The following is a 27,840-nucleotide window of genomic DNA, read 5'->3' as shown; positions in this document are numbered from 1 at the left end:
CAGAGCCTGGAACCTGCTTTGGATTCTGTGTCTCATTCTCTCTCTGCCCCTACCCCACTTGTGTTCTGTCTTTCTCTGTCTCTTAAAAATAAATAAATGTAAAAAAAAAGAGTCTTAAATTAAATGTGAATGCACCTAGATATTAATTGTTGGTTACACTTTATCAATAGTTCTTAATGTTATTTCAGATAGCATAGAAAATATTCTTTCATAAAAATAGTAGTATGTTTTTTCCTTTTACCTAAAGCTTTCTCATTTTAAATAATTTTCTGGTATTGGAAAATGTTTCCTTTTTTTATTGGTAAAAAAAATGCTATCCATATGCCTCTATGCTTAATTAACTAAGCTTTATAATAAATTAATCAACATTGTTTTTGTTCACTTGTTTGTTATGTACCAAAACAATTGATTTCTATGATTTAAGTGATTATTTATTTTGAGAGAGAGAGAGAGAAAGTGTACACACACACACACAAACACGTTCACACACCATCATGCATGCACACAAGCAGGAATGGGGCAGAGAGGGAGGGAGAGAATCCCAAGCAGGCTCCATGCTAAGCATGGAACCTCACATGGGGCACGGCCCCGAGATCTCACGGCCACGAGATCACACAGCCACGAGATCACAATCTGAGCCAAGATTCAGATGCTTAACACCTGAGCCACCCGGGTGCTCCATGATTTCTATAATGGTTTAATGTCAACTAATATGGGGTCATCTGGTAGTCTCAGTTGGTAAAGTGAGTGACTCTTGGTCTGCGATTGTGAGTTCAAGCCCCACATTGGGTGCAGAGCTTACTTTAAAAAAATAAAATAAAATAATGTCAACTAATATGATTGTAAACATGTCAAATTATCATATTCCATGAACATTTCTGTTATACAGTTTAAATCCTGAAGTACTAAGTTTATATCTATAAATGGCTTACGGTAGTGTCTAACATATTTCATATGCTAAGTATTAACAAAATTCTAAAACTCAACCAAAATTGTTCGACCAAATCAACAAATTCAATAAAGACACAGGATACAAATTTAACTTACAAAACTCAGTAGCATTTCTATATACTAGCAATAAATTTTCAGAAAAAGAAATAAAGGAATTAATCCCATTTACAATATCTCAAAAACAATAAAATACTTAGGAGTGAGTTTAACCAACACCATTCTTTGGTGACCAGATGTGTCCAGAAAAAGGTACTGAGGAAACCTCACAGAGCAGAAGTGAAAGGAAAGGAAAGAAGGAAAAGTAGTCCTCGGGCATAGTCAAGTCCTAAACATAATTTTAAAGATGTCAAATGAGGTCCCGCAGTTATTCCAACTTCAGACCTCTGGAACCTAGTTCTTCTGGAGCCTCACTGTCATATTCCCTGCTCTGAACCACACTTGTCTTTCTCTAACCAGCCTGTCTCCAGCCCTCCAATCACCCTTTTGACTCGTGAAATCTGCTCATCTGACAAGGTAGTACTTATGAAATTGCTAATGGGTACCCCTTGGTTAAAGTTATCTTTGCCCAAATAGTGCATTTGCTTTATAATCAGATTCTCCTGAGGATTTAAAACTTTACTCAAAGTAATTACTTCAATAATAAAACTCTCTGAAATTTTGTTAGGTCTAGGTGGGAAAATCAGATTTGGGGGGTGTGGGCATCTAAATACTCCATGTATATTCATTCATTCAATAAATAATTATTAAGTACTTCCTGTGTTCCAAACTCTGTTCTGGACATGATGACACTGGAGAGGAACAAGATATACAATGTCCCTTTCTCACAGGATTGTGTTCTGGGTGTTTTAGGGAAGACAACTATAACTTCATATAGTGATAAGTGCGATGATGAAAACACAAAATCGTGATGAGACAGAGACAGAGTGACTGGGCAAGGCTGGATGAGATAGGAGGTGGGGGCAGGAATGGAGGGATGTGCTCCTTTTTCTGGATTGGACAGTCTTGGGATACTCTCTGAGCTGAGAATCTGAGTAATATGGAGCTTGCCTGGTAAATATTTGGAGACAGAGAGTTTTCCAGGAAAATCTCCCAATGAGGTTGGATGGTCTGCATAAATTCAACCAAAGAATACTAGTAACCCTGGAAATAATGGGCTCTCATTGTCTCTAGAAGTTCCAGAAAACTGTAGGAAATTCAGGCCAAAATTGGACACCCCCCATGATCTTTTTCTTCTTAGATTTCAACCTTCTAGGCAATTAGAATAGATATGCTCTGTTCATGTAAGGCTCTAATTATCCATTTATTCGTTAGTTCTTTCACATTCATTCAATAAATATTTATCATCTACTATGTGCCAGATGATATAGCAGTGAACCAAACTGATAAAAATCCACATCCATATGGAGTGGGAGAGAGATACAATAAAGAAAATACCCTATTCCATGAAGTCAAAGATGCACAATTTCTCACATTTTAACATTGCTGAAATGGTCATGAAGCTTATTCAACACCATCTTACATTTATAATTGGCAGCTGTTTTTCTTAGTGATACAACGTATAATATTGTATCTTATAATCAAAGGCATCTTAGATTTGACGAATACAGTTAATAAAAAAAATACGTACATAGATAGTGCTAAGTACAAACAGAAAAGTAAAGCAAAAGCAGAGAGCTAGAAAGTGCTGGTGATGTTGGGAGGCAGGGGAGAAATTGCAATTTTAGATGGGAAGAAGATCTCGTTCAGGTGACCTTCCTGTACAGACTTGTGGATGGTAAGGGACTTGAGGGCTGGTGAGCCATGGGATCATCTAGGGGAAAAGCATCCCAACCAGAGAGCTGCAAGTACAAAGGTCCTGAGGTAGGAGTTTGCCAGGTGTGCTTAAAGAACAGCAAGGAAGGACATGTAACAGAGTGAGCAAAGGAGAGAGCAGTTCAAAGAGGTAATGGATTGCCAGTTATGAATGGCTTCATAAGCTGATTTGCCATTGATGAAGGAGACTGCAGGAAAAGTTGGGTTTGAGGAAAAAATATAAAGAAACCAACAAGGGCATGTTGGGAAATGTCAAGAAGTCAGTTTATCCTTGTGTCTAGATTCAAGAGAGAGGTCCAAATTGGAGCTATTGAACATAGATAGATGGATAGAGATAGAGAGATAGATATAGATAGCCAAATTAGTTATAAATTTGGGATGAAGAAAGCTAAGGATTGAGTTGGAGAGGGGTGTGGTACTCCAGCATTTGTCTGTGAACCAACTAGGGAATCTTGTCCTCAAAGATGACTGACTTACCTATTCTCCATTTGCAACTTCACCCACAAGACTTAAAATTTCCTAGTCCAACTCAATTAATTTAAAAGACAGTGTGGAATACACTTAACAATGTTGCATGCATTTATCACAGTGGATGTTGTGACATGTGTTTATTCCTTGGGGAGCAGTGTTTTGATCTGTTTTACCTGTTCCAATACCTTCCAGTACTAATATCTTTCAGAATTAAGCATAGTTGTGCCATAGATATCATCCAATACAGATTTTTATCATTCCTCAAAAGTTACAAATAATGATACCAATTTGCTTACTCATAAAATAGGAATACAATAGCTACCTCATAAGATTATTTTGATGAAGTAAAGAAATAATGAGAGCATGTATTTCTTATTTCTTTTTCAAGGTATGATCTTGAAGATATTTTTTAAAAAATCCGTTGGACCAGTGTGTAAATATATGTTCCAGGAAACCACCCAATGGCATCTGCAATTATAAAAAATGAATGTGCAAGGGTATTCCAAGATTATTTTGGAATCGTATGAAAAGATTAAATGCACAATCTTTTCCCCTTTGTAATGTTTAAGGAACTATTGTAAAGCTTTGGATCATTGGAACCGCTTTTATATGTAGCTTAAATTGTATCAACAATACTATTCGCTATTTATGCCAATTTTGCATACTGATACTAAAAATCTAGCCTTCTAGATTTCTAACATGGTGCTTAGTCATACATATGACATGGCGCTGCTTATCCGTTGGTCAATAGGTTAATTTAAAGGATGTCCATGTAGTTCTTCAGTAACTATTTTTTTTAAGGACTTAACATGCACTGGGTAGTGTACTAACCACCGGAAATCCACTGGTGAATAAGACAGCATTTGTGCTGTCAAAAAGATTAGTGGACGGTGGTATTGAAGAGTAAAGGTGAGAATGGGAAATTTTACAATAGGAGTAAGTTCAATGACCTATGGGAAGACAAGGGCACCAGGATTTTCCCCAGAATCTTTCATAACTCATTGGAGATTTCATTTATTGGAGGTCTAGTGTCAGATGTCACAATGCCATCTTATGAGTAGCAGATGATTTCAAATATAGTTTTGAAATGGAATTAGTATCATTAAAGTTTTCTTTTGCCTTTCTACAACGAGAAGTGTGACTATGAATGCCTGATTCTAACCCAAGCGTGGCCAGACACAATAAGAATAGGTATTACAGTCATTTTGTAAGTCAAGCCTGAATCACAGTTTCAGTGAGTAAGTTATCTCTCTGTAGATCCTTTTGTAAAGATGCAAGAGTGTAAATGTCAGGCTAAATAACACCAATGCTATTTTCCTGCAGGGAAATCAGATCTTGTAAAATTATTTTCATTTTCTTCCTGGCATATTTACATTCAGTGGTTCCTGGAAACAAAATCTCCAACTGGACATAGTTCTTTTGTGTGATAACCTCTTAAGCCATTTCACAGTGGCTTTTTCTCTGGAGTGTCAAGGTAGATTACTAGCTTCCTTCAACACTTATTGAGTGTTTATGTGTCTGGGTTCCAGGGGTGATGAATTTCAGAATATTCACCTCACACAGCCTCACACCTTTCTTTCTGGACATTCTGTTTTTTTGTTTTTTGTTTTTTGTTTTTTTTTTTTTTTTTTTTGAGAAAGAGAGAGAGAGAGAATGAGAGTGGGGGAGAGGGGCAGAGAGAGAGAGAGAGAGAGAGAGAGAAACTTAAGCAGGCTCCACGCTCAGTGCAGGGTCCCACACAGGCCTTGATCCTACCACCCTGGGATCATGACCTGAGCTGTAACCAAGAGTTGGACACTCAACTGACTGAGCCACCCAGGCAACCTGTGAATTCCCTTTGATCAACTTTCAACCACAGAGGTCTCTCTGATACTTGTTCATGGAGGTTTACCATTTGATGCTCACCAAGACAAAAGAAAACCATAATTAAAATTCAGCAATACCTGGGCTACCTAGAAATGACCCACACTTAGGAAGAAACAATTCTATTCAAAATTCCTTGCTTATCCACTAACAAGTGATGTCAGACAATTTCTATTTTTTTTTTTTGAAAATATTAAGTGATTCAAAAAGGTTGAATTAGGGGCAAAATATTGTGGAAATTACTCATGGTTTTAAAATTTATCCTTTTTAAAAAAGTAGAAGTATATTTTCCATTTTAGTTGGAAAGAATTATTATAGTTTTTCCCTAAAAGAAAGAAATGTCTCTTCAGATGCCTGGGTGGCCTAGTTGGTTAAACGTCTGACTGGCTCAGGTTATGATCTCACAGTTCATGGGCTGGAGCTTCATACTGAGCTCTGTGCTGACAGCTCAGAGCCTGGAGCCTGCTTCTGATTCTGTGTTTCCCTCTCCCTCTCTCTACCCCTCCTCCGTTTGTGCTCTCTCTGTCAAAAATAAATAAATAAACATTTTTTAAAAACTTAGAAAAAAAAGTAATGTCTCTTTTAAACCTAGGCTTGTATAGTGAGTAATAATTTATCTTAGGGGTGTCTGGGTGGCTCAGTCAGTTAAGTGTCCAACTTCGGCCCAGGTCATGATTTCACAGTTTGTGGATTTGAGCCCCACATGGGGTTCTGTGCTATCAGCTCAGAGCCTGGATCCTGCTTCAGATTCTGTGTCTCCCACTCTCTCTCTCTCTCTCACTCAAAAATAAAAATAAGCATTAAATAATAATAATTCATCTTATGTATTTTCCAACTAAAAGATCACATTCAAATTCAAATTCCCATCCTTCTTATTGCCTCTTTGCAGACCTCAGCGTATGGGTGCTTATACAGATACGCAATTTCAAGTGAATTTGAGATTTGTTGACAAGGACATATGTTTATAGTTTTCTTAAGAAAGATAAAGCACATACTAATTAGGTCAGTTAGTGAGGGCTCTACGTCCTTGGACTTAACAAATGAGTTGTATTGTATGAATTTCTTTATATCTGTCTCAGATTAGACTGTCAGTTGCTAGAGATCAGGGACTGAAATCATTAAATATGCATGGACCTGACACATAATGGAATCTCAATAAATAATTCTTGAACTGGATTCTCAAATGGGCACTGAAGGCAATTAGACTATGGATAAATAAGAATTGGAATAAAAATTAAAAATAAACTTTTGACTCTGGTCATATATTTCTTTAAGATATTTTATGTCCTAGCCCTGTACATAGAATTGCTAAGGTACTAGTAGATAGAAGAGAATGCAAAACTCCAGAGCAACACATTTGTAAGCAAACCAATCTGAAAGTAGATTTTTTCCCCTGTTTTTTCTTGGTTGCTGTTATTTCTAGTATCTGCAATTAAATGAAGTGAACTGCCACATGCAACAATTTTCAGTGCTTATTGTCTAAAGCCAAATATAGCAGGATTCCCAGAGCAGTGGATTCTTGTAACAGTTTCACATCTTTCCTTTCTCAATAGCTGTGTGTCCGTTTTGTGTGCCCGTGTGTGTGTGTGTGTGTGTGTGTGTGTGTGTGTGTGTGTTTGTGTGTGTGTGTGTTTGTGTGTGTGCTTTTTCACATCATTATCTACCTATTTAAAGGGGAAAACTTCAGGGTGCCTGGTTGGCTCAGTAGGTTAAGCGTCCAACTCTTGGTTTCAGTTTAGGTCGTAATCTCATGATTCATGAGTTCGAGCCCTGTATTGGGCACTGTACTGACAGCATAGAGCCTGCTTGGGATTCTCCCCTCTCCACTGCCCCTCCCCCACTCGTGCTTTTTCTCTCTCTCTCAAAATAAATAAATAAACTTAAAAAAAGGGAGGGTACTTTTGAGAAAAATCACAAGAGAGTTGAGTCTAGCATGCTCTGACAAACTAAAAATACGAAACCAAAAATGGACTAGTTTCAGTAAATCATCTCTTACCTCACTTTATAAACACTGGATCCATTTGCAAAATTACAAACTTTTAACTTAGAAGCTGCCTTTCCCTAAATATACATAATATGAAAAGGAAGTATAATAAAGTCATATAATCAATGCAAAGCCAGAGTTTGTACCATGTTTCCAGGGTCCCCATTAATTAACGCATGTGAGGTAATGTCATTCAGAATGTCTCCCTTCATCATGTTGGGCTCATTCTATGCTCTTTGCACAAAGGACAATCCTGGGTGTGAGGAAGAGGAGAGTCTTTTAAAACAGCTTCTTTCCCAGTTATCTTCCTTCCATTAATCAGTTAAGTCCATTACTATTTATTGAATGCTTACTAAGTATCCCCTGCACTGGGGGATACAAAGATGAATAAAACGAGGTCCATCTCCTTAGAGTTACAACAGTAAGCAGGGCAAGCACACAGGGGTGGAGAGGTGCATGCAGCGGGGTGGGGTGTGGAGGTTACCTGTCTGGGGACACTGAGGAAGGTTTCCCAGAAGTGCCTTTTCACTGGAGCAGGGAGAGGGGTTGGTGTGGGGGGACTCAGGGAAGGAGCGAGGTGGAAGGAAGGTCGTTCACCTCGGACAGGATGGAACCACAGGAAGAAAGGCATGAGGCATTGGAGGACCTCATGTGTTTGACAAGTGGGGAGGCCTTTGGAAGGCTCAGAGGTAGAAGAGTAAATAGCATTTGGATTCTGAAGGCCTCAAGAAGGAACATGGGCTTTGTTCTCTCGACTTTAGATGGCTGCTTCTCAAACTGCTGGGTATGCACTCACCCAGTGGCATCTGAGGCTTTAGGATAAACATAGTACAGTGCCAATTTAAAGTACCAATTTAATGTGAAGATTTGGGGAGGGAAAACCACCATTTTTATATAAAAATAAACATGTATGCATTGTAAAGTAGAAAGCAAAATTTTCTGTTTGCCACAATTGCTTAGGGCTTTGCCCTAGACCCTCAGATTTCCTCTCCTTCCATCTCTTCTGTGTCCTTTGCTAATGTCTGGGACATGCTGTAAAGTCACCAACTGATGACAGGCCTAGAGATTGGACCTAAGTATCGCTGCCCAATCCTAATCAAGAGACTAGCACTTTCAGACTGACTCCCCTCCCACTCCAAAAGAAAAAGCACCCCCTCAGTGTGAGGTTCCTGAATTCCATCCTTTGTCCCTTCTCAGGTGTGAACTCAAACTTTGAACAAAGTTTAAGAGAAAGGATAATAATTATCGCATCATTTATCAACGCCAGGATGTGTCATACACTCTTAATCTACTGCTGGAAACTGCATGTTTTGCATATGAGAAAACTGAGACCCAAGGTCACATAGTTTGGACCGGTGGGGTCAGAATTTGAAGTCAGGTCTATCTGACCCCCAAGCTCATTTTCTAAGTACTTTCCTTTACGCAACTCTGCTTGGGGAAAAAAAAATACAAATTCAGAATTAGTCAACCATTTCTGTGGTGAGTCCTGATGCTCAAAACAGCATGCTTGTACATGGTGTCCTAAATTCACAGAGACAAAGCCATACCCAGGTATAAGCCTGCCCACTGTGCACTTGCAGAGTCTTCATCTGGGTTGCTAGACCTCTTTCAAAGCCACAGACCAAAACAAACACTGGGGTTGGGGTGGTAAAATGCAGATGTCTCAGGCTGGGGTGGAGTATTCACTCTGTCTCTGTTGCCCAAACATAAGGAGTGAATACAGTATTAGCCTCACACCTTGTATAGAGGAACTAAAACCCAAACAAAAGAGCTAATGCAAGCAATCTCATTGAGCACCACTTTAGGCTTTCAAGATATACATGTCTTGTATATAGATATCTCTATATATTGGGCTGTCTGGGAGTCTGGGTGGCTCAGTCGGTTAAGCATCCAACTCTTGATTTTGGCTCATGTCTTGATCTCAGGGCTCGTGAATTGGAGCCCTCAGTGTGGAGCTCTGTCTCCCTCTCTCTGCTTCCTCCCTCCACCCTCCCCCCCTAAAAAAAGAGATCACTGCATATAAATCGGGTGGGGTTTGTTTGCAAATTTAGGTAAATTGGCACCTAATTTCCTAGTTGATCAAAGTTTTTCTTACACTTTGTACCCACCCTGGTATAGAAAGTTTGTTTGTTTTTTTAATCTGGCAAAGCATTAATTCACCAGAAACTAGCAAATTGTTTTATAGAAACTTACAAAACATTTTACAAAACAGACATTTTTAGAATCTTACTTGCTTTTACACACTTGGGGAAAAAAATTAGTACTTAAAGGGCGAGAAACATTAAATGTATGGTAAGAGCATCGTTGCAGGATTTTAGTTGGCCTGAAGGGTCCGGTGTGAACTCATTTAGTGTTGGTTCTGGGTCCCGCCCTCTGGGATTCTGATTTCGCCCTTCTGGAGGGCCCATGAAGTGGCATAGCTAACAAGCAACCAGGAGATTCTGAAGCAGGTCACATTTTTGAGAAATACTGTCCGGACTACTGTTCTGGAATACAACATAATCACTTTGCTTGTTTTCTAACTTTTCCAGTTTAGAGATTGTATTACTCTTGTAATCAGAACCAAACAGCTAGTTTTAACAAAAAGAAAATGATTCCAGCTGCTGCCTTAGGCTATCATAAACACTTTGCAAGATTCCCAACATATCCCATGATTTCTTGCTGAATTTTAGTCGCTAAAAAATAAGCAACTGGGCATTAAGAATTTTCCGTTGGTGCTCAGTCTCTTGCCCCAACCTCCAAGCAGACTGAATTATTTGAGCCAGGTTCTTAATGCACAATAACAATAATGAGAAGAAAAAGAAAGATATGCAACTGATAGATGCATCAGTACTGTGAACTAAGGATTACGATGGAACCATTAAATTACAACTTATTAGAAATTAAACGGCAATGCTGTATAAGTGCTTCATGAAGAGCTAGGGGCAGAACTCCTTACAGAGCAGGGCAAGAATGTCTGCCCTGTCAACCAGGACACCGTTCACACAAGTGAGAAGGGGCGGAGTTTGCTTTTCAAGCCTTTACAAGTCTCCGCTTTTCCAGGCACACCCCAGGACTCCTGTGCTTTAGGGTCCATGGTTCCCAGGTTAAGAAATCCTGGACTAGCCTGTCGAGGTAGTTTTGGTAACTACCTCATCATCCAGGTATTTGCTATCCTTCCAGGATAAGAAACTCTGTCCTGAATGGAGTTGGGCCAGTTTCAGGGACTCCTTGGAGAGACTCTCAGTTCTTAACAGGTTACCAGAGGTATGAGCAGAGTAAGAGGACTTTATATTGGATGAACAACTTGAACTTCAGACAAAATACTATATTAGGCTTTCATATCCATAATCTAATTTAATTTCATCCAACTTCAAATTATCTACATTGTAGAAATGAGGTTCAGAGAGGGTACCCAACCCTCCCAAATCCACAGAGCTGATGAGTGGTAAATCCCAGTTTCAAACAAAAATCTGACTTTCAAGCCCAGAAAATCTCAGGTCCAAGGAGGTCACATGAGAAACCCTGAGTAGGTTTCACAAGCCACAAATGTAATCTGGGAATATTATAATCCCTGAAGCCAACATAACACTGAAGGGGGCAAAGGAGAGACAGGAGAAATTGAGAAATGATGATGTGTTATGAGGTAAGTTTCAACATTTTGTTTACTTTGGGACACTATGAAATATATTTGAAAGAATAGCTTGCATCCATAAAAGTTAGGATACAAAATATATTGACGGAAGGATAGAGGTGTTTATGCAACTAGTCTCTAAATAGAACTATGTAATCAACAACATCAGCAGCTTAATTAATAAGATATGATGATAAAGGGACCTATTTTCAATTAAGAAGAGCACTAATCAAGATCAGCTTAACTGGTACATATTCTGCAAGACTGAAAAAGATTATATAACTGTGATACTATCTTATTTATAGAGAGCTTAATGTACTAGGAAAGATGTGTTCCATTTTGTTTCGGTTCAAATCAAGTCTATAAAAATTTGTGTTAGATAAGCAATGAAGAGGCATTAAATATGTCACCAAAAAGCTCCACTGTTGTCACCACAGCTTCTTTCTATTGCCTTGCTGTTTTGTTTTCCTCAGAACACTTGGTACCACCTGAAATTGTCTTAATTTATACCTACTTGTGTGTTATCTGTATCCACTACCAGAATACGATCTCTCCAAGAGCCGTCTGGTTCATCACCGTACCCCTGGTCATACATCTGTGCCTGGCACATTGTAGGGGCTGGTTGCAAATTTGGTCAAGAAATGAATAAGAAAGTCAAAGCACTTGCGTGAGGGATTCAAAAGAAGTTATATCTGGCTAAGTTTATGTTTTGGATCTGGTAGTGGAAGAAGAATACACCTGAATCTAAAAATGTTACCTTATTATTTGGATTTGTGGTTCCTATCCGGTATTTTTTTAAAAAGTGCTCTGAAAAGTTCATATCTTATATAAAATATAAATGCATATTACATATAAAAGTCAATATTTATTGTGTGCTTACTATGTGCCAAGTGTGTATTATCAACTCAGTCCCGCAATGGCACCATGAACTAGGGCAGTATTTTTTACCTTCTAAATGTTATAGATGTAAAAATTAAATCACAGGCAGATAAGGCAACTTACCAAAGTTGTCCAGAAGGATGGTTGTGGAATGGAGAATCAAACCTAAGCTACTGCACTCCAGAATCTATAGTCTCAATCACTATGTCCTACCGGCTCTCTGTTATATATCAATGTCATCCATGGATATGCTTGGGGTTGTTTTGTTTTGTTTTGCATAAACATGGCAGGAATCACTACATACTTAGGAAAAAATTTTTTTAATTCTTTGATGGTCCTGACATTTGGTGTAAACCCTGGTCTAAAAAGTAGACATGACCCCCTAAATTGCCTATTAGTCACCGAGCAGGAAAGCCAGTAACTATGCAGGCGAGAAAAAGACTATGCCTTGACCAGATGACCAAAATCAAATCGCCAGCGAGTAGGGGGCGAGTAGGGACATCATGTGTCCACCGTGGATGGCACGCCTTGCAAAGGACACACCAGCACTTACATAATGATACGTAACCTGAATCTAATCATGAAGAAGCCTCGAACAAGCCCAAGCAGAGGAATATTTCATAAAACAAAAACATCAATGCCCTGAAAGACAAAAGAAGGCTGAGAACCTGTTTCAGATTAAAGGAGAATGAAGAGAAATGGCAATTAAATACAATGCATGATCCTAGACCAAATCCTGTACCAAAGAGAGAAAATGCTGTATGGTTCATTATTCAATTGACAAAACTCAAACATGGACTGTAGATTGAGGTATTCCAGTACTATTGAACATATGAACTATTGAACAAATTTCCTCAGTTTGATAACCACACCGTGATTATATAAAGAGTATCCTTGTTCTTAGGAAATATACACTGAAGAGTAAAGGGATAAAGGGGCATGAATTGTGCCACCTGCTCTTGAATGGCTCAAACAATAATAAAGAATGATAAAATATGTAGCAAGTTCTTAAAAACTGACGAAAAGTATGTAAGTTGTATTGGGAGTTATTTGTATTACTCTGGAGACCTTTTGGTAAATTTAATTATTTCAAAATAAAAGCTCAAAGTTAACATAGGAAAAAAATGCTTCAAGGAAGCATGAGTTTATTATTTGATATAATTGATTTACATAGACTGTATTTTAAGAAAGAGGATTTGGTTCAATATCTTATCCAAACTAGGACACAGTTTCAGTCACCGGGTTTGTTATCATGGTCCTGTCACAGGAACCACAATGTTGTCACTAATTACAACCACTTACTATTGGCATTCAATTTCTCACTTGCCAAACAGTGAGATGTTCCCACAGTATCCTGTATGCCTTAAAAATTCTCTGGTAGAAGTGCTCAGAATCAACTCAATCAACGCGTATTCTGCTATGAGGCAGGCAGACTGAGTGATGCAGGGAAAAGCCTGACACACCCCGAGCTGGTTGAGACCATGGGTTGAGATCTATGAGATGTTATTAGATCTCTGATTTACAATTTAAGATATGGAGGGAAAAAATGGCAAGTAATTGGCCAAAATTATGTATTCATGTGAAATAAGGAAAAAGCGAGTTTGGAAGGTGGGTAATAATAAGCAAGAGGACACAGAATGCATATTTGTTGCATGGTTATATAATAATTGGTATGTGAGGACTTTGGCTTACTCCAGTATCTAGCACACATTGATTCCTAATGTTTATACAGTTTGTGGGAGCAAGAGTTTGTTCCTTTTTTAGTCACTACACTAAGATTTAAAAACTCCCAGTTTTGATACAGCTCTTTTTAAAAAAATAGCTATTTTAGTAAAGGGGTAATTTCAACTGAGTGCCCAGGAGCTCCCCTTGGAATCCTTTTTATTTTGAGTAGACTACAGTTTCAAGATAGCCATTTAATCTTATGTGATGGTGATCATTATTGATAAGTACGATTTTCAAGTTTTCTCCCATACATAGTTACAGATGGGGAGAGAATCTTGTACCAAGTCATTAAAATGTATTTTTAAAAAACTGTCTGCAAGTTTGTTTACATTAATGATTCTAGTGGCCTAAATGAGCAATCCAGCTGCTGAATGGCTAATCTGTCCAAGTGCAGTATAATTCAATTTAGCACTCAGAATCCGGAAGGCAAAACTTGATTCCACTATTAGTTTATAGACCTAAAATTAGCTAATTACTTCTTCCCGAGCCCTGAAGATTAAATAAAGTATTAACATAGCTTATAACTAACAGAGGAAAGTAAGGTGTTTCTCGTAAGAACTTTATAAACTAGAAAAATAAGATTAGTTTCCTAATACAAAGGAAAGATGATAGTGGTGATACAAAAGATAATCCAAGAGAATGCTGGCAATAGCGAATAGAGTTTTTTGGGGAAATTTACAAAACAATCCCTCTTCAAGGTGTTTAAAGTATTATTTGAGGAGGGCGTGAATGGATGTGATTATAATTGAGAAAGACAAAATATAAACAACTGTATGTATCCAATGAATGAAGACTTCATTTGCAAAAGCAGAAGGAGCCTCGAAGGGGGGAGTCCTGTGAGCAGTAATGTGGCACCTTAGGAAAGACTTGTACTCTCTGTGAGGGATAGCTGCGGGTCGTCAGCCTCACCTGGATCTGGATGAAATCCCCTTCAAGACTGGCTTCTCCTCTTGTTGCATTTCTTTTCCTCACTAAGCTACCATCTGCATTTGGCTGCTCAAAAGGAGAGAATGTACCGAGCAAATGAACCGGAGCTTCTGTTCCATTTGTCAGCTACATTTCTCATTTAAACGAAGAATTTGTCGCTCTGTTTAACACGGCAATCTCTTGCTGGTTTAGTTAGCAATATGAGATTCCTTGTTCCCATGTTGCCATGCTGACTCTTCAAAGGGAGCAGTTTTCTGGGAGGCAGTGACCATGCCCAGGTACTGCTAGATTAGAGGAGCTGCATCCCCACAAACTCTCCCTAAATGACAGCTCTCTCTTGAAACCCTCAAACTATAATCACTGGGAAATATATCATTCTGCTAATTAACCATAATTAATTTTATAGCCTTAGTTCCACATCCTTTTGCTTTTAATGTTATTTCAAAATAAAAACCGGCAGAAACTAAAGCATTACATCAACAACATGTTGTGCTATGTATTTCCTTCTCACAGCTGGACGGATAGGACAAGGAGAGGAGGAAGCCTGACGGGGCAGGGTGAGAGGCAGGGAGTTGAGGACAGGCTCCATTCAGAATAAGCACTGGTTTGTGGGTTGCAGTTCAAAGGACTTGAGACACATTCAGAAGACCGTCAGGCAGCATTGAATGAGCAAGGCAGATAGACCGAAGAGAGTCTGAACTCCCCTTTCTTCACCCACGGGAAGGAAGATCTATTACGACTGCCTGAAACCTTTACTCCAGAAGTGCTCTGCCAACCATTAATTTTCCTGATCTCACTGTCTTCACAATCCTGCAGTTTGCTCTTTAAATCATATTACCTTCAGGGAGGTGAGGCTATCTCATAACAGAAGCATACAAATATGAGTCAGCTTGTAGCTTTTGAATGCCTACTACATGCCAGGCACTCTGCTTCATATAGTCATCTCATGTAACCCACACAAGTCTGCAAATTAGTTAGCTGCCGCTGTTATAGAATATATATATATATATATATATATATATATATATATATATATATATATATTTTTTTTTTTTTTAATATATACTGAAATACATATGTGTGTATATTTACATGTGGATGTGGAAACTGAGGTCTATGAAGGTTAAGTAACACAGGTCAAAATTCACAGTGCCAATAGGTGGAATGGGATTGAAATTCACACCTGTCCATGTTCTTCCCACTGTACCACACTACAAGAGCACACTTGGGCAAATGCCTAGTCAACTAGTGCCCATTACCTTGGACTTGGGCCATTTTCCTAGAAGCTTGTTTTAGGTATTCCTCTGGAATTTCAGGGATGAAACAGCTTTTCATACTTACCTATAGAGATGGGCAGTTATTATTTTTATTTATTTATTATTTATTCAAACAGGACAAACATAATGTTTCATGAAATGCTCTTTTTAATTTTTACTTTCATACTGATTTTTACCTTCTTAGTGCCTTTATACTTAATCTCATATTCTTCTAAACACTCATGAAAGAGATAGCCAATCTGCATCCTTTCGAATATTCACAACTGTGAATACCACTTACACTTTAAAATTTTTAGTTTACTTCGGCAGAAAGCACGTCACTGACAAAAGACTATAATGTCCCTAAACAGCAAATAGAATTTTTACTGAAGAACTCAAAAGTGCAAGAGAACACAGACTACATTTTGTACCCTATAAGGGATCTGGAACGAGTTGGTGTTCAGTAAATACTAAATAACATACTGATTGAATTTAAATTACCATTCAGCATTTCAGGAAAACTTTATACCTTACTGGAAAGGATATTATTTTCATACCAGTGCAGAGAAAATGATTAAAACTACTACTTGTAGATTGTGTTTGTAAGATATTGAAGCCCCCCACTCCTGCCAACCCCTATGGCTACTTAAAACGTTAATAGTAATCCTATTGTTACTTTCACTTTTGAATAAGAAAAGGCAATCAGGCAGACAGTCATCTTTCCAGGGTAATACAATGACAGCAGATCAATTAATAGCTTCTAGTTTAGTCAACTTATGTTTTCACTCTTATGTTCCAATTTTTTGTTTTCCAAGAGAAAAGTATTTTCACTTACTCTTCACATCACTGCAGATATGAAGATGTCCAGGACAACATAAGAAAGTATTTTGTGTTAGTAGTAGTCAAACCAGATGATTTCTGAGGTTTCTTATAAATTTGATATTACTTAGGAAGAAAGCATTTAATATTAAAATCAAATAAGTATATAATATAGATTTAATATCCTTTCAAAGTATTACCTATTTGTTATAAGACATAGGAACAATATAGAATAGTGGGAAACACAAAAATTAGGCAGCTACTGCCATACTTATGGTAATAACTTCCCCAGTGACCCTGTCAAACCAGTTTCTCTGCTCTTTTGAAGAACAATTCCTTTTCTCACTCTACACATTGCTTCTAGATAGGAACTGCCATGTTCTTACATGACTGCACATCTCTGGCTACAGGGTCAAAGAGAGGGCATGTGAAACAATTTGGGCAATGACAGTAACTACATTATTGGCCCCAGTACTCAGTGCAGGAATGTGCATGTGACCCAAGCCAGGCCAATCAGAATCCTTCCCTGAGATTTTTGCTAATTCAAGGTGAGGAAGGAAGAACTTTCTGAGAAGATGTGAGCCTAGAATCTGTCAGCCATGGACAAGTCACTACTAGTAAAAGAAGCAAGCCCACAGTTAAAGGGGAATATAGCTGAGATGCAGAAAGAAAAATAGCAGACATTGTGTATGGTATTTAGATCCTTGATTCTAGATACTCCTCAGGCCAGCTGCACATAGGTCCTTCCTACATTTGAGAACATAATCCAATAAACTCCTTCTTTGTTTATGCTAGCTCAGATAGAGTTTCTCTCATCTGCAGCACCCCTCCCCCAAAATCTGATTAGTACAATTAATGTGTAAAGTTGACAGTGGAATAATCCCCCCCAAGCCCATCTCCAGAGGTACTAGTCAGGGCTTATGGATATCAGTGCAGAAACCTGGTTTGATCCATTTTAAACAAATAAGGTGATTCATTTGCTCATATAACAGTCTTTGGAAGAGCAAGTTGTGAGAGCCAGCCCTGTGGACTCTGGACACCAGGGGCTCATGACGAGTGCTGTCTCATTCCTGCTTTTCTCTGCAGGCTAACTCCATTCTCTCAGACTGATTCTTTTCCACTTGGAATGAAATTGACCACCACCAGATCAAGAATCATTTTGTAACTGGAGACAGAAAAGGCCTTTCTCCTCCTCCCAAAGGAAGCTAGTTAGAAAAACATGGTGGCCAGAGGCTCTCAGGTAGCACAACCGGTCAATTCCTGCAGCCACAGAGAATTGAAAAGATGATGGTAGCTTCCATTTGGGATAAGTGACATGAGCAAGAAGAGGAATGGTTTATCAGATAAAGAAGGTTGCTGTTTCTGCAAGAAAAGAAACGTGTAAAGCAGATAACCAGTTACTGATCACATGTCCTCTGTTAACAGTTTGGTGCATATCTTCCGGACTTTTTTCTCTTGTGAGAAAATGTAGAAAATAGGAAAATTCCAGTGTATCTGCTTATGCTGGATGCATCCCAGTGTTTAAAACAAAGCATAGCTAGAATATAGATTTCTCTGTGAAAAGGAGACATGCCATATTGTATCTGGTATTGATATGAAGGGACAAAATTGTCCCTATTTCCTTTTTCTTTTAAAAATTTTTAAAGTTTATTTAGTTTTTAGAGAGAGAGAGAGACAGACAGACAGAGCACGAGTAGGGGAGGAGCAGAGAGAGAGGGAGACACAGAATCTGAAGCAGGCTCCAGGCTCCAAGCTGTCAGCACAGAGCCCAATGCAGGGCTCAAATCCATTAAGTGTGAGATCATGAAGACCGAGCTGAAGTCGGATGCTTAACCAACTGAGCCACCCAGAAACCCCTAAAGAGTCCCTATTTCTAACTGGTGGCGTCCTACTTTCTTTTAGGAGCAAGAGAAAAGCAGAATTTCCCAAAAGGGCTTGGAGGTGCCTAACTTTTGGCTTAGGACATCGTTCTGAAAAGATATTACAAAGATGTCCTTGTGATAAAAAATCCTGAGACTACTCTCTCACTTCTGCTACATCCCTTAAGATATGCTCCTAGCATGGTTGTGGGCATACAGCATATTCTTAATAAATAGATGATTAATTGCCTTAGAATCTGAAATAGGTATGTATTTTCATCAGGCCTGTGCTGTTTTCTATATTATTACATGTACATATATATAAGTATATATTTATAGGGGCGCCTGGGTGGCTCAGTCGGTTAAGCCTCCGACTTCAGCTCAGGTCACGATCTCGCGATCCATGAGTTCGAGCCCGGCGTCGGGCTCTGGGCTGAGGCTCGGAGCCTGGAGCCTGCTTCCGATTCTGTGTCTCCCTCTCTCTCTGCCCCTCCCCCGTTCATGCTCTGTCTCTCTCTATCTCAAAAATAAATAAACGTTAAAAAAAATAAATATATATTTATATTTGAAGAGACATTAGCAGGTTTGCAGTTCCGTGACGTTTAAAGATTATCTACAAGGCTTTATAATATAAGCTGTGGCAGCCAGTCTCTGTGAAGGGCCCTAGGGATTCTCACCACCGTGGTGTTCATGCCCTTGCATAATCTTCCCCCACAGTGAATCAAGGCTGTTTGGTGTGACCAATAAAGGAAGACAGAGGTAATGGTTTCTGAGGCTAGGTGACTCGGCACCTGTGCCTTGTCCTCTTGTATTATTCACTTTGGGAGAAGTCAGATGCCATGTCATGGATATTCACTCAGCTCTGTGGACAGGTGTATGTGGAAAGAAATTAATGACTCTTGCCCGTAGCCACACCAATTTGCCAACCATGTGAATGGGCCACCTTTAGCCCCATTGAAGCCTTTACATGAGGTCAATCTCAGGAGACACCTCAGAAAACCTCTTGAGAAGACTGAGCCAAAACCACCCAGCCAAGCCATTCCCTGATTCTGGCCCATGGATGAATACTATGAGAAATAAGAGAGGTTTTTGTTGTTTTAAGCCACTGAATTTTGGGGAGTTATTTGTTACACAGCAATAAATAACTAACATGAAAACTAGTAAACTACATCTCAGTAAGTTTAACAGCAACCTTTTCTTCTGAATTTCTAAGTCAGTTTTGAGATGTCAAGTGAGACCACATTACCACAAATGGAATATGTTTTCTGGTTCCTTCTTCCTGTTGAATCTACTCTTCTGAGAAGTGCATATCTCTAAGGCAGTAATAATGAAATGTTTGACTTCAGCCAATGGGATCTTTGTTGCAGAGAAAACTAGAAACCCTGTTTTCTTCATCAGTAGTAAAAAATCAGGCAAGAGCTGAGGTCACTAGTCAAAGAATACAAAGTAGCAGTGAGGCAATATCCTCTCCCCCCACCCAATAGGTTTTCCTTTAAATGCTAAACAGACCTGCACCTTAAAAAAAACACATTCAACAAAAATGCTGCTGTTCCTAAATTTTAGAATATCTGTTGTTTACTTTCACTAAGTAATTTGTTGAGAAAATGCACGCTACTGAAATATTTTTAGTTATATAAACTCCTTGTTAATTGCTAAAGGAAGGGGTTTTTGGAAACACTCATGCTAATATTTGCTTTCCTGGACACCAACTGTCCCTCAGCTACATGTTCAAAAGATTCAAAGAAAGAGCTTTAAATATTGCAAACAAAGAATGAGAAAAAACTATTTTTTAAAAAAGAACTATTTTTAGAAAAATTCAAATTGATCTAGGCATTCTAACAAGGGTAACAATTGTCTTACGTTCATGTCTAAAATTACAGAATTTAACATGAGTAAATATGAAAATAGGTTCCTTTTTAGCTGCAACATTTAAAAAAAAATCCTACCACGTTAAAAATCATTGTCATTCAGAAAGTAGGTTAGTGGTTGCCTAGGACTGGGGGTGCAAGGGATGGGGAGTGATGGCTAATGGGTTCAAGGTTTCTTTTTGAGGGTGATAAAAATGTTCCAAAATTAGATTATGATGATGGTTGTACAGTTCTGTAAATTTACAAAAACAAAAAACAAAATAAAACAAAAAACCATTGGATTGTGTACTAGAAATGGGTGACTTTTGTGAAATAGAAATTCTATCTCAATCAGACTGTTCTTAAAAATTGTCATTGATGACTGAAAATATTCAGCTAAAGGAATAGCAGTGTGCAGAAAGTTACCAAAAGAAGGATTCTAACTCAGATGTTGTTTTCCTCCTACTTCTAAGCTGTTAGATGTACATAACTGAAGCTGAAATCAAATTTTAAGATGCCCCAATGGGACATTTACAAACCTCTCTAACAAGAAACACATTTAAAAGGCTTTGTTTAAGCTTGGAGGTATGCTTCACCTTGTGCTCTGACAATAAATTTGATGGACTTTGAACTTGCTTTCAGAACTGAAGGGGTAATAGCTACAGTTGTTTGTAGTTACTATCAAGGCAAATGCACAGTGCAAAACTGAAACTCTTACAAGTGAAAAAGGCATGCTTTTCATAGACATTAGTGTAACCACAACAAAGCATGCCAGATATTTTGCATTTTAATTCTTTCAAAGGGTTACAAAGAAACTGTTTTCCTATGGGTTACCTCATATATATGTAACAGTTGTGAGCTCTAAAATAAGCAAGTCTGTTTTGTTTGTTTCAGGTTTTTTTTTTTTGTTCTTTTATTTTTTGTTTTTTGTTTTTTGTTTTTTTTACTTCTGGCACCACAACAACAACCAAAAAATCTTGTTAACTGGATTTTGTTGACTGCCCGAAATATAAAACTTTTTTAAGGGGGAAAGCTTTAGCTCTTAAGTAAAAGGCCAAAGATAATTAAAGGTACCCTAACTATAATTGCCGCTATACATTTATAAGCTAATTAAAAGCTTACTAAATGTCTCAGGCCAAATTGTATGTTTTATTAAAAAATATAAAAATGCATAATGAAAACATATTTAAAATAAAATATAATTCTTATAATGCAAAAAGCCAGAAAGGAAAGACTGTTACTGCATGATTCCATTTTTTCATGTTCTGGAAAAGCAAAACTTGAGGACAGAAAACAGACCAATGCTTCCCAGGAGTTGCTGGAGAAGGGGAGGAGACTACAAAGGAGCACTAGGGAACTTTCTAGATCATGGAAACGTTCTGTTTATGTGACTGTGCATTTGTCAAATCTCACTGAACTGTAATGAAAAGGGATAAATTTTAACATAAGTAAATTATAACTCAATATATGACATAAATATATTAGAAATATTAAATTTAACTACATATTTTGACCAGAGTATGTTGTCAGACTTAACTACAGAATGCTGAAAATACACTATGGCATCAGACAAAAATTAAGGCTATACTTACTGGAGGTTTTATGATTTTCTCCAATTTTTTATCTTTATTGTAGAAAACTTGATGGGAAAAAGGTTGAAAAACCAGTCTGGATAGAAACTCTTTAAGCTAAAATTAGTTCCTACAACGTAGATGATCAAATGTTTTGCAGGGTACTAACTTTCATCATTCACTCTATTATTAATTATGTATTGTATCTCCCTATAATTTCTCTATTGCTTTCATTATTGCAACAACTTAATAAGCCATAGTTCATTAAAGGCCTGCTAAACGCCAGCCATTCTCTCGCCTCTCTATGTGTCTCTGTCCTGTCTCTCTCTCTATATATGTCAATTTTTAAAAAGAATTCATTTGATTTAGTTCCCTTGATGTAGACAATTTTTTACTGTTTGTTGAGGTAACAGACCAACCACATTATAATTTTTCTTGATATATGTATACATATGTGGCAATGTTACACATTTAGTAAATAGGAGAGATTTGAACCTAGATTTTTTTTCATTTGGAAAACATATCTCATCATGTTTATTTTTATTTTATACCATCATCATGTGAATTGTTTGAAGGAAGGGGCGATGTGATATATGTCTATTCATTTGTGATCTCTATTATGCCCACCTCAGTGTAATAGACGTTGCACATGCTCATATATTGTTGCACAAGGGACAAAACTGATCCATTAATAGTCATCACAGAGAGTTGTATGCTATTGTAATATTTAATCTTACATCAAAATCTTTTTGGGAGATGTGCTTATATTAAGAGTTACAGGAATGGCTTCTCCCTACATCAGTAACAAAATTGATTTATAATTTATCCTTGAAAGTCATTGTCATTTTATTTTTAAAAAAGTGTTTCCACTTATTACACAAGGCTTGGAGGCATAACTTAGTTCCATTGCAATGAATTTAAGATACCACTTGACTGTGGTTGTGATGGCTTTTGTAGATTAGTGTTGGACATACTTTCCATCATCCTCCTAATAAGACTGCCTGTTCTGCAGAGGCTCCCAGATTCCTTGCAGCTGGGGCCCAGAATTTATTCAGGATCAGCCAATGAGATACACTTCTGGAAGAGCAAACCCTACTTCTGTTGTCTCTGTTGGCAAGCACAGTTGTGGAGGTGTTGTGCTTTGCTGTGACAGCTTGTACAGCATCCCCTCTGTCTAGTCACTAGCTTCATGGGTGTGGGCCATGGGGTTTTCTGGTTTGGACTATAATGAGTGTGAAGCAGTCCAAAGCCAGTAGCCATAGCCCAGGTTTTCTGATGGTGGCATGAGTAGCACAGTTCTGGAGCCTGCCACTTCCTGGCTGGAGAAGAGACAGCAGCTTTGTTGGTGGTCAGTTCTGTGCAGTGGTTTTATGAATTGTTAAAGCTAAACCTCGAGGTCTGTTTCTTCAGCCATTTTGATGGTTCTTAGTCATTTAATATCCCATAATAAATCCTTTCCTGCTTAAATAAGCTTGAGTGGATTTTATTCTCTGCAAATGAACCCTGACCAATACAGAAATGAAATGGATTGTAGTCATCTATGGACAAACATTAAATGGATGATAGCACTATACTGTCAATCAATACAGTGACCAAAATGACTCCTGAGCCGAGCTAAAAGGAATGAATTTACAGTGTAAGTTTAGATGGAAATTCTTTGTCTATTTGTAATCTAATGAACTCCAAAGAGAAGGCTACATCTTGCATACAAACTGAACATTGCCTGAAATAAGAAAGTATTGATCAGGATCTGTAGATTTGTATTCTCCTTTTGATAACACTACTTAAAACTGATATTAGGCATGATTAAGTAGAAGTGGGAGGGAGGGATATAAGTGAATGAATCATGGGATATAAAAATAGATTTGTTTGAATGGAAACTTTTCTAAGATATGTTAATTTTATGAAAATCTACTGATTTTATTTGGTTCTGAAAAGTATTTTTTTTTAATTTTTTTTTAACGTTTATTTATTTTTGAGACAGAGAGAGACAGAGCATGAATGGGGGAGGGTCAGAGAGAGAGGGAGACACAGAATCTGAAACAGGCTCCAGGCTCTGAACTCTCAGCACAGAGCCCAACACGGGGCACAACATCATGACCTGAGCCGAAGTTGAAGGCGGACGCTTAACAGACTGAGTCACCCAGGCGCCCCTGGTTCTGAAAAGTCTTAAACAAAGCCAGTGAGAAGTCAAAGCCCTCTCCAAAAGAGGGGGCCCCCAAATATTTGAGGGTACTGGATTAAAAGGGGAGCCCTTCATGAAAACTTTTGCTCAGAGGTCTAAAATTACACACAGGATATGTGTAAAATTTTACTTTGAAACCATATAATTAATTGGTGCTAGGCAACTTATTGCAAAGAATTTTTAACTTTTAGAAGAAAAAAATAGCCTTAAAATGTAGACTATGATGATGATGATCTATTTTGAAGGATATTTTTCTTGAGTGGTAGTTAGAGCCACCATAACTATTTTCATGATGCTTTAACTTAAAATAGTTAAAAGGAAGTCTTGCAGTACCACCTAGGTGTTCAAGTTATATCATTATATCATTGTGAATGTGTCAGCAATGTAGAACTGCTATTTAAAAAGAGCTGACATAATCCTACAGTATACTAACTGAAATATGACACACAAAAACTATGAAGTAATTTTTTCATATATATATATATATATGATTGGTCAAACCCATATTAGAAACTCACATCAAGTCTAAGGTTTCATTTTTTAAAAAAGAATGTGGAGAAACTAGAAAGGGAACAGAGCATAGTACAAAGACTGATTAAGGAGCTAGAAAATAGGGCATAAAAATGGTAAGGAAGCGAACTGGACTTATTTAGCCATAAGAAGGCTAAATGGTCTTAATGTGTAACTTAGTGTTCTTGGCTATAAAAATAAAATACAGACAACTTACATGTAAAAGTCCTAACCACCCAGACAGTAACAGCATAGAATTACATAAATAGGAACATAAGGTTTGCAACAACAATCATATAAATGAGAACTGGTTTTACCTTTTGATTCCAAAATAGCTAGCCAGATATAAACTGAATCACCACAATGTAAAAACACCAGGAAAATGGGACTCCGGCTGAATCATAGAGCTTCTGTGGTGTCTAAGGATTGCTGGATTAATATGTAAATATTTCATTATAAGAAGAAATACTCCAACTATTATTTATGATGGGGAAAATCATTAATGGGGAGGCCAGTGTGCTGTACCAGTTACAGATATTTTCAGTAGAATAACTCATTTACATAGTCATCAAGCTCATTGTAATAGCAAGTTATAGCAAGTTTTATGAATAATTGTAGAGGACATACTTAACATGTACTGACAGATTTGAATGTCTACTAGTAACACTTATTCTTAAACCTAGGCTCCTTGCCAACAGGGAAAAAACAAACTATTGGCTCTTGGGTCCCTGTCAACTTTCTGTGAGGTACCTGCATTGTCATAAACTCAGTGTTTAAAGAATAATCTTGGTCATTAGGCTCGTTTCTAATATAAACCAGGCTAGGATTAAAGATGGCAAAACAGCAGAAGGCTGTTATCAAATACCACTAATTACTTCTTTTGAAATGTTCTAAAATACTTGGATAATAAAATGAGGGTCTTCAGTTGCCAAAAAAAAGCATGACTCAGTGCCAGAACAGTGCCTTAGATCTTGGACCATCTTGATGACCATATATATCAAGATACAGAGACAGAGTGGTTCAGAATCATGATTCAGAGTCCTTGTGGGAAGATATGGGAGGAGTCTGGAGGGGAGATAGTGAGGAGTAGAAAAGTGGTGTTGCTAGAGAGCTTCCGGATGTTTTCTGGAATCAGATATAACCTTGATGCTTTAACTCTCTCTCTCTTAAAGAAGCTTAGAATTCCAAGTAAAATGCAAAAAAAAAAAAAAAAAAAGTGTGAGGAAATGTTTTCTTAGTCCAAATGAAGAACAGAACGCATAATTATCCAGTGATTTTGAAATAGGTCCAGGATGCTGTTAGGATAAGCAGGCAAAATGAGAGTTTCATATGTGCCCTGTAGTGGAAATCAGTGGGGATTTTGCTGCTTTATAGGCCTCACTCTGGGCAAGTACTTCTCACCCCAACTCCATGGGATCTTGATAGGACAGCCAACTGCATAGCTCTGCCTGACATACCACCTGCCTGAGTGTCAGAGAAACCCCTTCCCCGGGCACTGTGGTTAGTCCAAGGTGGCCACGGGTCTAAACTGAGCTTTAGAGATTAGAGTGGCTTTTGGAGAATAGAGGCACAACAACCTAGCAAGCCACATAAACCTGGGCTGGCAGAAAACCACCTTTCTTGGCACCAGGAGAGAGTCTGCAAGAGAATAAGTCCAAAGCTGAGGTGGAGCCAAGAAATCAAGAGTAAAAAGCAATCCTGGCAGCAACATTTGAGCCAAATCCAGCAATGGTGAAGGCAAGCCCACCCCTGGAGTTTTTATGTTAACTGAGCCATAAGCTTCTTTTCTCTTTAACCTACGTGAACTTCCATTCCTGTCACTTCACTTCAACTAGTCAATAGACAACTGGATGTATGTGGACACAATGACACTATCACAGTTTTAATTATTTGGACTTAAACACTTCGGATTTGGTAAGGTTTTATAGTGCAGAGATGAAGGGCATGGGCTTTGAGTCAGGCAGCCCAAAGTCCCAGCCCCAGCTCACACTTAAACTGGTTGAGGGCTTCGGTGGGAAGGTGGGGGGGGGGGGGGGGGAAGAGCGACTAAACCTCCCTATGTATCAGTTTTCTCATCTGTAAAAAAAAAAAAAAAAGGAAGAAGAGTAATTCCAACCTCATTAAACTATCGTAAAGATTAAATGAGGTAGTGTGTACAATCTGTCGTGTGCAAACTCTACGTAAATCATATACTGAGTGGTATACAGTAAAGGGTCAATCACTTCCTCCTGTTTTCCTAATGCCAGCGAATACCAATACTATAAATGAGACCTAGGGGAAGGTTCAAGCACTGGTGGGGTGCGGGGGTGGGGTGGGAATTTTGTGCATATCAGGGCATGGGGGTTTCTTTCCCCATGTTAATAGTAGTTAAAAAGCTGTTCCGAACATTTATTAGAACTGTTCTTTTTAAAGTAAATTGTACCTACCAATGCTGTGTATACATAACAATATTACAATGAGGGAGTTTTAAAAAGTTACATCAGGTTTGTCTTTCTCTGTCTCTGCTCCCTCATTCCCCTCACCCCCACCAGTTTCCTGGTTTCCTAATCTCAGGTTCTGACACTACACCCTACCTCAATCCAGGCGAGACAGCAAGAAGGAATCAATCTACTTTTCCTCCTTTCTCCTTATGCCTTGTTCATTTGCTGTTTGTGCTCAGATCAAGTTTCTTACTTTACTTTGCTCTTCCTGTAAAAGGCAAGCCACCTTTCTCCGGCTGACCTGCCAACCAGCCCCTAGTCAGGCTTGGCCAGTGGTGATAACAGGCCCAGGGAAAGGCATTGTCCCCTCTTGTCACTTAAGCTGACTGCATCTCTTTGATGGCAGCCACAGCTCCTGGGCTCTGGTGACACCACCTGCTCCTTTGCGCCCTCCAGTCTTAGAGGTAGTAAGTAGCCCTGCTCTTCCTAATCTCGGGGTTTCCAACTGTTTCCTATTAGCCCTTTTTATTTTTCTAACACCTTTGAAAATAGTTCCCCATGTTAAATTTCTTTTATGAAACTCACTGGCATTGGTTCTGCTTTCCTGATTAGGCACTGACTGATGGGGAGTCCTCTATATACCCAATAGTGACCGCCCTTGCCAATTTTTGTCTCTGTTTTTCTTCATTCCTTTCTCACTCCCTATTCAGGCCATCATCTCTCACCTGGACTAATCTAATGTCCCCATTTCCAGTCCCTTGATCTTCAATCTTCAATCTAATTCCCCATAAAGACCTTTTCCACATGCTGCCGATGCAAGCTCTCTAAAACACAGTCATCTCACAGTAGAACTTGTTACTAGCCTTCAAAATCCCTGCAGAGGCTCTTTATCTTATACAAGAGCTCTGAACTCCTTAGCATGATGGACAAAGCTTTTCATAACCTGTCTCTTAATCCCTGTCCAACTGCATCTGTGTCTTCTCAATGTTCTAGTAACACCAAATTGCTTAGAACATTGACTCACACTCATTCACACATGTGCATGCACACAACTCCTCACACACAAACATCCTGCTGTTCTACGCCTCTCTGGTCTTTGTCACTTTTGTTCCCTTCCTACCTCTCTGGCTAAACTCTCATTCAAAACT

The sequence above is a fragment of the Panthera pardus genome, unplaced genomic scaffold, assembly GCF_024362965.1.
Source record: "Panthera pardus isolate Hobbes unplaced genomic scaffold, ASM2436296v1 HiC_scaffold_6, whole genome shotgun sequence".
Classification (NCBI taxonomy): domain Eukaryota; kingdom Metazoa; phylum Chordata; class Mammalia; order Carnivora; family Felidae; genus Panthera; species Panthera pardus.
This window is presented reverse-complemented; position numbering follows the sequence as displayed.